Source organism: Chelonia mydas, chromosome 16 (genome assembly GCF_015237465.2).
Source record: "Chelonia mydas isolate rCheMyd1 chromosome 16, rCheMyd1.pri.v2, whole genome shotgun sequence".
Classification (NCBI taxonomy): domain Eukaryota; kingdom Metazoa; phylum Chordata; order Testudines; family Cheloniidae; genus Chelonia; species Chelonia mydas.
This window is the reverse complement of record NC_057857.1, coordinates 15,613,021-15,624,948: the sequence shown is the minus strand read 5'-3', so window position 1 is coordinate 15,624,948 and position 11,928 is coordinate 15,613,021. Positions and strand designations below refer to the sequence as shown.

General features: G+C 44.9%; 1 protein-coding gene across 4 annotated transcripts in view; it reads left to right on the top strand.

Moving 5' to 3' along the window:
• Positions 1-5,963: 5,963 nt before the first annotated feature.
• The window catches only part of SETX (senataxin), a 48,848-nt gene continuing 42,883 nt past the window's right edge, over positions 5,964-11,928 (top strand). The window contains exon 1 of one of the 4 annotated variants that reach the window (XM_043530068.1): positions 5,964-6,027. The gene's annotated coding sequence lies outside the window, so the exon portion shown is untranslated. Of the gene's footprint in view, positions 6,144-8,472; positions 8,496-8,618; positions 8,787-11,928 lie in introns of those variants that run through there. The other 3 variants (XM_037879985.2, XM_037879986.2, XM_037879987.2) reach the window with 3 other exon arrangements.

Here is an 11,928-nt window from a genome sequence, read left to right as displayed (position 1 = left end):
CTGCATCCGATGAAGTGAGCTGTAGCTCACGAAAGCTTATGCTCAGATAAATTGGTTAGTCTCTAAGGTGCCACAAGTCCTCCTTTTCTTTTTGCGAATACAGACTAACACGGCTGTTACTCTGAAACCTGTCAAGAAGACCACAGACTCAGATCAGTGGTGAAGGCACTCAGCCAGGTTTATTGCCAATAAAGCACAATATTAATGCCCCGGTTCAAAGTATACTAATACATGTATGCCTGCGACAATGGACCAGCTCAGTGAGCAGTCGGATATTCCACTCCCCCTCGGCCAGACAAAGATACCCCCTCTGTGACCCCTTTCTTATACACTGATGCAAACAAGTTAGGTATTGCCCATCTGACGTGGTTGTTTACCACCCTTTACCTTGTACTTGTTGGTCCAGTCAAAACATATCTATCCATCACCGTGTCATCCTGACCTTATCCTTAGGAGAGGTCAGTGTGTCCCTTTTAGGGTGACCAGATGTCCCAATTTTATAGGGACAGTCCTGATTTTTGGGTCTTTTTCTTATATAGGCTCCTATTACGCCCCACCCCCGTCCCAATTTTTCACACTTGCTGTCTGGTCACCCTAGTCCCTGTATTATCTTCGGGGAGTGTATATACACCATAACTTTGTATCGAGGTGTTCTGGCAAAATCCTTCTGGAATGTGTTTACGTGAATACTTAGCACCTAGGAGTGCTTGTGTTTTTGCAATGCCAGCCCTGTTCTTGCCAAGTTCATGTATTGGATAGTGAACTGCAAGCAGGCATCTGCTTTGTAACAAGGCCTGACTTTTGCTCGTAGCATGGCTCTTGCTAACTTTGCTTTATATCAGCAGGGCCTGACTTTTGCTCACTTTAGTTCAGCCCTTAGGCCTTGTACCAGGCCCCATGTTTCTGGCTCTTTCTTCCTACTACATTCCTCCACTTTTTATCCTTTTATGGGGAGGATGTTTTACCTGCCATCCTGGAGAAGCACAGTACATGGACTGAAGATGACCCAGTGGGCTAAATACTGTTATATGACCACCTTACGTTACCATCTACACATTCACGCCCCTCTGTCCCTTGGTCTGCACAGTCCCTTGTATGAGCCTGGGACAGATTTTATTTTCCAAGTGTTTTTAGTCTCTAATGGAGGGCCTGGGAACACCCTGGGATGCACCCTTAAACAGCTTAAGTTGGTAAACATAATACAGCTTTTGCTTGTTTACATTTCGCTTGTTTTCAACCCATATTTAATACACAGATTAACTTTAGTTTGTTTACAGTGTAATAGGGACCAAGTCTCTTATAACACAAGCTATGCTTCTGTTCTCATTTTCCCAATTTAGCACAAACAGACCAGGTTTAGATACTTTTGCAGTTATGGCATAGACATTCTTTTTCACTTCACATGGACTTCACTATTTTTTTGTAATAAATATTGTGCTTAACCTGCTCAAATAGATGATCACAATCTTCTGTGAGCAGGTGCACGCCTCTGTTGAGCATTCTGGTTTAGCAAAAGAATTAATAACAGAGTTTTTACCCAGGGTGGTTTTTTTTTTTTTTTTTTAGAGTTAATTTGCTTGCAATACCAGTTCCACTTTTGATATACAAACTTTACCAACCACAACTTCCCTTGAACATAACATAACATATAAAAGAAAAGGGTATAAAAATTACACCAGACTGAATTTTAAGTGCAGGTCTACGCAAACACTTTGAGAGTATTACATTTTCATGATGTTTTGTTTGGGAGACTAAGGTAGAAACCTGTTGAAATTGGTTAGCTTTAAGGTTTTGTGACATAACCAGACAGTGTATATTCTATTTTTTACCTTTTTGCTATAATATTCTTACAACTATATTTCAGTAATTAGTAAAGGCACTGAAAACTTTATAAAAACCCAAACAAGAAATAGACATTTTATTAATATTGCCTTTACATTCATGTTAAGGTTTCCCCTTACATTTTTTCCTTTGAATAAAAAGCTTTGGGATTAATAAAAAAATTCTTTTTGTTTGCAATTGCATTATTTGTTGAGGCAAAAATATATGTACATATATTTATAACTGAGGCCTTTTTGAGCTTTTGCAAAAAAATTGGTTGTTATTATTATTAGTAGTAGTAATAATAATATGATGGTTATATCTAGGGCCCTACCAAATTCAGGGTCCATTTTGATCAATTTCATGGTCCTAGGATTTTAACAGTTGTAAATTTCATGATTTCAGCTATTTAAATCTGAAATTTCATGGTATTTTAATTGTAGGGGTCCTGACCCAAAAAGGAGTTGGGGGGGAAGAGGGGGGAGTTGCAAAGTTATTGTGAGGGGGGTTGCGGTACTGCTACCCTTACTTCTGCACCGCTGCTGATGGCGGCGCCACGTTCAGAGCTGGGCAGCTGGAGAGAGGCGGCTGCGAGCTGGAACCCCAGCTCTGAAGGCAGAGCCGCCGTCAGCAGCAGCGCAGAAGTAAGGATGGCATCGTATGGTATTGCCACCCTTACTTCTGTGCTACTTCTGGTGGAGCGCTGCCTTCAGAGCTTGGCATCTGACCGAGAGCTGCTGTGCTCCCGCTGCCCAGGTCTGAAGGCAACGCAGAAGCAATACCACGACCCCCGCTAAAATAACCTTGCAGTCCCCCTGAAGCTCCCTTTCTCAGATTGGATGTCCTGACCAAAAACACCGGTCTCCCCTGTGAAATCTGTGTAGTATAGGGTAAAAGTACACAAAAGAGCAGATTTCATGGGGGGGAGACCAGATTTCACGGACCGTGATGCATTTTTCGTGCCCATGAATTTGGCAGGGCCCTAGTTGTATCCAACCATAATATTAAAATAGCGTGGTATCGCTTATATTTTAAAAAATTTTAAATTGATATTTGCTGCAACAAAATTAACATTGGTTTGGTTATTTGGTTCGAATCCATAATTGTTAATCTGATTTGATTTTAATCTGACTTTAATTTGACAATTGTATTGTTTTATCTTTAGTTTAATAGTTTTTTTGTAGTTTGTTATGTCGTCTTGATTTAAACAAAAAATAAACTTTAATAAAACTTAAGTTCATTATAACATTGAGTCATAATAAGCAACTGGTCCAGAACCATTGAGAATCTTGGTGAATTTCAACCAGTTTTCTAAGGAGCCTCCCTCCCTCCCTCTTAAATTTACCCCTTTGGTTCTCACAAATGCCTCTTAAGGAGGACATGTAAATTAATTAAATCAATGGACGTTATGAGGTGCTGAGCATCCTCAGAATCAGGCCTTGTGGTAGTACAATAAACCTTGTTTAAGCTATCACCTAAATTGTTTGTTTGTCCAGTTTATGAAGTGAAATAGCTACCTCTTTTAAAAAAAAAAAATTAGAGTAGATGTGAAGCCTGTAACAGTAGCAAGAATTGCATACTAGAGCCAGTGTGCAATGGCAGCCTTCTGTACAAGTAACTGCTTGGAATAATGTGCAGATATCCTGTATCTGCCAGGGAACGAGAGGGAGACAGCTTGCAGAGGGAATGGGATAGGGGAAGTAGCTTATCACTCAAGATCCCTTTCCAGCACTGGAACCAGAGAGGGCAGCAATTCTGACTGCCTTATTTGTTTTGACACTTATGTTTCTGGTCTCTTTCACCAGCAGGACTGGATGAAGAGAAGTCCGCCACTCTGGATAGGGATCTTGGGGAGAGAGGCATTTACTGACTCTTTCCTATCCCCTATCAATGGGACTTGAAAGGGAGGTAACATGACACCCAACTTCCTCATTCACTTGTTTATTTTGAAGAAACAGAAGATCGTAGAGGGCAGAAGGAAATGCTGTCATCTCAGAGGTGGAGAGGAAACATGAGGTAGAAACAAAGTAATTGTAAGTAGAGGTAGAAAAACAAGTGCCACCAAAAAAAAAAAAAAAAGTTAGGCCAGAGATAAGAGAATCAACACTGACAAAGCTCTGCATAGGAGGCTCCTGTTATGAATGAGAACACAAGGCTCAAACAGTACTAAAAAACAGAACTGAGACCCTAGAACTCCAGTGATTCAAACAAATATGTAATTTAACATACGTTCATGGAACATTAATGGTCTCAGTGGTGTTAGAGAGAAAATGCTTGAGTATGTAAAATTACCAAAGGCTGAGACAGCAAGGTTACAAGGGATGCATCTGCAGCTAAGAGACACTTCAAAGTTGGGGAAGTGTTAGAGTGGCAGCAGCTAAAGATCAAAAGGGGATTAGCTGCTCTTTATCAGTAAAAGTCTAAATGTACATATTACAGGCTGATAAGAAAGGCTGTTAAACTTGATGGAGCTCTCCTAACGCTAGGTGTAGCGTCCTCTAGTTACCCACAGAGCACCTTTTACTTGAATTAGTGCAGTCTAGTGGACAGAGACAGATGATGGGCAAGTCACTTCAGCTCTGTTTGATTCCCCATCTGTAAAATGGGAATAATTATACTTAGCATCCTTTGTTAAACACTTTGAAATCTGCAGATAAAGAATATAATAGCTGGATGATGCTGATATTCCTCCATCAGAACACAACATCAGTCATGCTCCATGGTGAGGGCAGTTGCATATTGGACCCCTACTGGGATAAATCATCCCCAAAGGCCTTGTCATCTGAGCTAGAGTTCCCTCAACTGCCACTGACTTCACAAATGATCATGCACAAATTAGGGGCAGACTTGAAAATCAGATAAAAAACACCAATGTGATTTATTAGAGAGATAAGATAGGTGAGGCAATATCTTTTATGGGACCAACTTCTGTGGGTGAGAGAAACAACCTCTCAAGCGTATACAGCGCTCTTCTTCAGGTCTAGGAAACTAACTCAGAGGGTCACTGCTAAACACAAAGTGGAACAGTATTTTTTATTTACATCTGGTTATAAATCATGAATCTCAAGATTTTAGGATTTGGCCCCTGATTTCACTGTGCTCAGCTCTAGCATCAATGTCAAACCTTACAGCTGCCCCCTGAAAGAGGGGAGTGTTATCAGTCTGGCTCTGCCACTGACTGACTGCCTCTGAGCAAGTTCCTCAATTTCCCCAGCTGCAGATTGGGGGCAGTGGTTCTGATCTGCTTCACAGGGATGGGAGGTAGGATGGTGAGAGGGGCTCTGAGTTGCTGGGCTGGCAGAGGCTAGAAACAGGCTCAGTAGGAGCTAATGGCAGCAGTGTGATAATCACACCGAGTGTAGGACAGGTGGTACCTGCCCAGCCAAACTGTCAATTCTCCCCTCCCTTTCCAATTCCTCCCCGAATATGTTTTTAAGTCTCCTGCCCCACTTCCCCTTCATCCCCCTTTCCCGTGAACCTTCCGCTGGAGCCTCCTCCACTTCTTCCTGCCTACCTAGGATAGCCACTCACCTGTTCCCAGAATAGTGGTTATTCCGGGAATAGAGTGGGCCCGGGCCGGCCAGCATGACCCAACCCTGGCCAGCGCGACCGTGTACCCAGGGTGCATGCGAGGGTCGCGCCTCGAAGGGGCAGCACCAATTTCCCGGTGCGCTGCCCCGCCGGCGCGGGCAGGACCCGACAGGCACCGTGCGCCTGAGGCCACTCTGGTGGGGGGGTGGGGGGGGGGAAGGGTGTGTTCAAAATGGCATAGTCCCTGTCTTCTGCCCGCTAAAGCGATGCCTGGGTTTGCCCCAGTACTGGATGGGGGGGCTGTCAGGGGGAAACTGAGGCACAGAGCGGTTACGGTCCCGCCCGACACAGGTCTTTATGCTCCTCATTTCCAGGGGACTGGCCCAGGCTGGGGCCAACCTCAATTGAACCCACGTCCTCCTAGGCTAGTGCCCTGGACCTCTCCTACGTCGCTCCCGCTCTCTCCTTTCCGCGCGGCCGGTACAGCGACCGCTCCTTCCCGCGTCTCTCCCGCCGGCCGCGGGCCCTTTAAGAGCGCCCCCCCCCCCGCCCAGCCTGGGGCGGGACCCCTCCAGGTTAGAGCTGCGCGCTCCCGGCCCCGCCCCGCCCCGGAGGAAAAACAAACTCACTTCCGGCCGAGACACCCGGATGGGCCGGAAGTGAGGAGAACTCGGGGTGGGGGCCGCGCCGGGGGCTGGCCTGAGGCGGGGGAGCGTTGGGTGGATGCCCACCGGGGCCATGGTGGCGGAGTAGAGCTGAGGCCCGCGCCCAGAGGTTGGCGGTGGGAGGAGGTGAGGGGGCAGCCGAGAGGGAGGGAAAGAGGAGAAGCCCCCGCGCCTGGGAACGTCCCCCCCCCCCCCCCCGCGTCTGGCGCCCCCCCCCCCCCCCCCGAGCCTGGAGACTGCCTCCCCCCCGAGCCTGGAAGCTGCCTCCCCCCCGGCCAGTGCCCCTCCCCCCCGGCCAGTGGGGCCCCCCCCCGAGCCTGGAGACTGCCTCCCCCCCCGGCCAGTGCCCCTCCCCCCCGGCCAGTGGGGCCCCCCCCCGAGCCTGGAGACTGCCTCCCCCCCCGGCCAGTGGGGCCCCCCCCCGAGCCTGGAGACTGCCTCCCCCCCCGGCCCGTGGGGCCCCCCCCCGAGCCTGGAGACTGCCTCCCCCCCCGGCCAGTGGGGCCCCCCCCCGAGCCTGGAGACTGCCTCCCCCCCCGGCCAGTGGGGCCCCCCCCCCGAGCCTGGAGACTGCCTCCCCCCCCGGCCAGTGGGCCCCCCCCCGAGCCTGGAGACTGCCTCCCCCCCCGGCCAGTGCCCCCCCCCCCCGAGCCTGGAGACTGCCCCCCCCGGCCAGTGCCCCCCCCCCCCCCCCCCGAGCCTGGAGACTGCCCCCGTCCCCTCCTGGCCAGTGCGCCCCCCCCCCCCCCCCCCCAGCTAGAGCTCTCCCAGGGGGACTGCCCCCGAGCCTGGAGACTGCACCTGGCCAGTGGGGGGCCCCCCCCCCGAGCCTGGAGACTGCCCCCGTCCTCTCCTGGCCAGTGCCCCCCCCCGAGCTTGGAGACTGCTCCTGTCCTCCCACGGCCAGAGCCCTCCTGAGGGGACTGCCCCGAGCCTGTGGACTGCCCCCGAGCCTGGAGACTGCCCCTGTCTCCCCCCGCCGACCAGAGTGCTCCCGAGGGGACTGCCCCCCGAGCCTGGGGACTGCCCCTGGCCAGAGCGCCCCCACCCCCCCGAGCCTGGAGACTGCCCCTGCCCCTTGCCTTCCTGAACCTAGAGACTGCCCCTGTCCTGGCCAGTGCCCTCCGAGCATGGAGACTGCTCCTACCTCAGCCCCGTGTTCCCCTCTTCCCCTGAGCATTGAGACTGTCCTTGTTCCAGTGCCCCCAGAACATGGTGCTCCTGTCCCCCAAGCATGGAGACTGCTCCCTTGCCAGCCTGCTCAGCCAGTCCCACCCACAGCATGGAAATTGCCCCCTTCTCTATTATTCTCCAACCTCTTCCCCACAGACATGCAGATCTAGGAAGTAAATTCTTCTACTTCCCCAGATTCCCATCACACTCAGTTTAGGAGGTCAGCTCAAATCCTTACCCCAAGTAGAATTCCTCCTTTTGTAGAAAATATGCACACACTCCTCTCCCATAGTAATTGGGCCCCAGTTGCCAAAAAATCCCCCCCTGTTCTTCCACCACTACCTTCCTGTCTTCCCTGCCATGGAATAGAAGATGAGTCCCCCTCTGGGATGTCTTCACTTGTAGCTGAGGTCAGGTATTGCTCTCCCTGTCCAGACCAGACCTTTCATTTGTTCCTGAACTGGCAGAGACTTACCAGGCGTTCCAGAGGCAACACTCGTAGAAAGCATATGCTTACTTTGTTCATGCCCTAACATTTTAAAAAACATTTAACATTTTTTAAAACACTAATGGTCCTGTCCTGTCCTGTCCCACTCCACAGAAATCTTCTGAAGCCTGTGGAAGGTGTAATGTTAAATGGAGTCATCTAGTTATTTTGAAGTACAGTGTACAGATGTTGCTGAAGTACCTTTAGTAACTCTTAGGCATGGACTCCTGGTTTGTCCAGTGATGTGGAGCAGCTGGTTACACTATAGGAAGCTGCTTGCACGTAAACCATTTGCAAGGGGGTAACATCTGTCTTACAGGATTCTGAGAATAAATTAGCCAGTACTTACAGTGACTTGAACATGCAGTGCACTATATGTGTTAAGTTTTCATATATAGTTATGGTTGAATTCTATTTTCTATTCTAATCGTTTTTGTTTGGTTGCTCATAATTTTAAAACTAATTCCTGAGGTGCTGAAATTTTCATGGCTTGCTCTCAATCTGGAGATGAATTAATCTGTTTTTGGAAAAACTGAACAAAATTGGGTGCATTATTTTTAAATTTTCAATCAAAAAGTTTGTACACAGGTTAATTCAGTGACTTAAAACATAACAAACTTAGCCTGGTTTGTAGATCTCATTGAGATAGAAAGAACAGAACAAGTTTGAAGAAAATTGGTTCAGTAATTTTAAAGTTAAAAGCATGTAAATGGGGAAACTTCCTGCATGCTTTGTAGAATTTTGCTATATGTCTTGACAGATTGATCCAAAAGATACAGCTCTTAAACGTTGGAGTGCTGAAGCACTTTCCATTGGAGGTATTAGTCAAAATTACTTAGCCAAAATTAATGTATTATTGAAAGCTGTGCACCTATGCTTAATGTATTGCTCTCAGCATGCTTTGTGCTGGAAATATATTAAAAATCGTGTAAGCTTTTATTGTTTGCATTTGTAGAGATCATCAAGGACAAGATAGTGTTCCCGGTTTTGCTTGGGCTTTAAGTAATAAGCAACTATTGTAATTATTGCAAGATTGTTAAATTAACTGGATGCAGATATCTAAGAACCTTGGACAGTAGGTGCAACCTGCATGGAAAAGGAAGATTAGGGTATGTCATGAGATGAAGGAATTTGGGGCATTTTTGTGTTCATGATAAACAGAGTTATAAATATAAGTAGAAGTGAGGTAATGATTTGGAACAGAAGGAAGATGTAACTTCTGCAAAAACCTGTTCTTCAGATTGGTGAAGTATTAACTCATTCCTTTCAGTATAGTGCTCCTGAATCTTTGACTAATAATCTTTTGATTACTAAGCTTGCCTAAGCTTTAGTTATTTGACCTATCATAACACTAAATCACTTCTATTAGGGTTCAGTTTTAGACGATCAAAGTCTGAGAATGTGTAGTGTTTGAGTTGGTGAAGAGTTTGAGATGGCCTTGTTTTGATTTTCACATTTGTAAAGCAGTGCGGCTAAGACGTCTGAGTTCAGAAGGCATTGTACAGCACGTAACAGAGGGCCTCAACACTGATTGGAGGTTCTGGGCACTACCATAATAACAATATTAAATATTTATTAATGTGTCTAGCAAATTAAGTTTTCAACAGTCAATGGTGTGCCCTTGTCTCATTGAATAAGGTATGCAATGAATGAAGGAAGACTCTTTAGGAGGCCTTGCTTTAATGATTGTGCACCTTGTGCAGGATAAGCCATTCTGGTGGTTGTTAGACAAATAGTTTCAGATTATAATTTAAAAAAAAATCTAGGTAATTCCTTTAACAAAATCTTGGTGAGAGTGTTAAAGTTGCAGGTAAATTCTCAGAAGTCAGGAAATGCTGGTTCTTGCTTGGATTATTTAGTGCAAAAGCTAACTTGGAAGAGAGAATATTTGTAAAAATATACTTGGCCTGGTCTTCCTTTGTTGCTGTAGGAGATGGTTTTTATTTTTTACTCTACTAAACTGTGTTTGGCATCCTTGTATTGCTATGGAAAATATTTTGATGATGTCATAAACAAAACCATATGACTTAATTGCAACATCAAATAGGAGAAGATGAGTTGAGAGAATTGCCCCTTGTTTAGACATAACTCTTGTATTATTAACAAGCCAGTGATGCAAATGATAGAAAAATGTGTTGAGTAAATGGATTTATATTTAAGATAATTAAAACTTTCTCCAGTATGCATGTTAATTAATGTTCATAAGAAATGGCATAAAATGAGGGAAACTAATTCATTTTTAAGCCAATAGATTTCCCTGGGTAAATCAGCAAGATAAAAAACACGCATGCATAGCAGTTTTGTTTGTTATCTGGGGAATCTTACTAAGTTTTTGTTTTTCACTCACACTTCATGTTCTCTCAAAGTCCATATCAGTGCTGGGCTTCACTGTTATGGAACCATGTTCAAACATATTCCCGCAAAGCCCACAGAAATGAACTTGTCAGAGTTCAGTAGTGTTGTTCTTTGGCCCAGTTACAACACAATTCCATTTTGTAGTGGAGACCTGTGCAATGACTTAACCTTGTAATGGAATTCAGTAAACTGAAATGTATGGTCTTGTCTAAGTTACATAACCAAGACAAGCTGTAAATTGGTCTCCAGATGCGGTGAGATTGATGGTGTAGACTGGCCCTGAATTGATTTCTGTCACGATTTGGTCACCATTATGACTCTTCACATGGTGGCGGTGGCCCTCTAATCTTAGGTTTTCTAAAAGCTTATTATTTAAGTATTTAACATAAACATCATAGGACCATATTGTCTCACCTGTCCTCCCTGAGCGATCTCATACTCTGTACTTAGTCCCATTAATTTCAGTAGGGCTGCTTGACAAGCAAGGTACACCCCAATGTGTGGAAAATGGTGGCAGAATCTGACTTACAGTTTACATAGCCTAATACAGGGATCCTGAAACTTTTGAGTGTGGCCTCCATCCTATTCGAGAAATTCTCATAGACCACTACTTCCTTTTCATTTATGTTTATGTAAGGTCACAGTGTCAAGTACAGAAACTGGTATCAGAAAAAAAAATTAGGAAAATGTTTTTAATTGCGTTGTAATGCAATTTAGCATCTGGAAGCAAAGAGACTCAGTAGCGTGGACCACCAGCAAATGCTTCAGGGAAAAGCAGTGGTATGTTGACTACAATCTGAGCACCAGTGAAGGCACAGGGATGTTAAAAAAAACAAAACAAAACGAGGAGTACTTGTGGCACCTTGTTGTTGTTGAAGATTTAAGATCCCTGTAATATTCAAATTGACTTGTGATATTTCAGCCACTTTTTAAGGATAGGTGGGCTATCTTTAATAATTAAGAAAAGTCTACTAGTTTTAAATACAGCTGATTTGTTGTATGGTATTAGTGAGGATATATGCTGATCCAGTTGTAGGCCAGTATTATGCAGATGTATGTTTACTAATAGGCGTTAACCAAATGATTTATTGGAATATTTGGTCAGGAAGAATAAGTCAATGTCTGGTCCTAGAATGTTTAGAATACTGTGGATTTGTGAAAATATTTAGAAATGCTGACAAGAATTGCCCATTTTGGAGACTTTTATTATTTTAATTATAGTGACAGAATATGAACTTTGATTAGGCTGTTACTCCAAGCTGTGCACTATGTTGTTTCATTAGGGGAGTCTCATAAACGCAATAGAAATTATCTGGACTTTATTCTCAATTTCAAGACCATTCATGTTTAGACTATTGCTCATGGAGTGCTAGTTCACCAAGGCCTCCTTTCCAAATGTCAGTGGTCATATGATAGCTAATTGCTCCTCACACAACAGATATTACTGATGCATTTTAGGCTAAACCCATAAAAATTGAAACTGACACACAATTTTAGGTGATAGCTTACTAAATATTTTCTCAAGGCATCAAATATGCAGGTAACTCCACTTTCATAGCTTCATAAAGTAGTGTAATATTTGCCTAATTCAAGACTGTGTCCAGCAAATTGAGGAACTGTCCCTTTCAGTACCATTCCTGTGTGGGTTAAGTAACAATAAAAAACCAAGTGCACAAACCCTTTTTCATAACGTGAGTACCTTTTAGGAAGTGATACTAATAAATTAGGTTGTCACCTTAACTGATGCAAAGTGAGGAGAATGAAAATGTTTGATTCATAGCCAGCGTATACCTTTAGTATTGGTATTAATAAAGCTGAGCACCTCTAGTTACACAATTGTTATATAGAATCTATTCTTTGTTTATTATTAGCTTGGTAGAAGTGATAGAATTTATC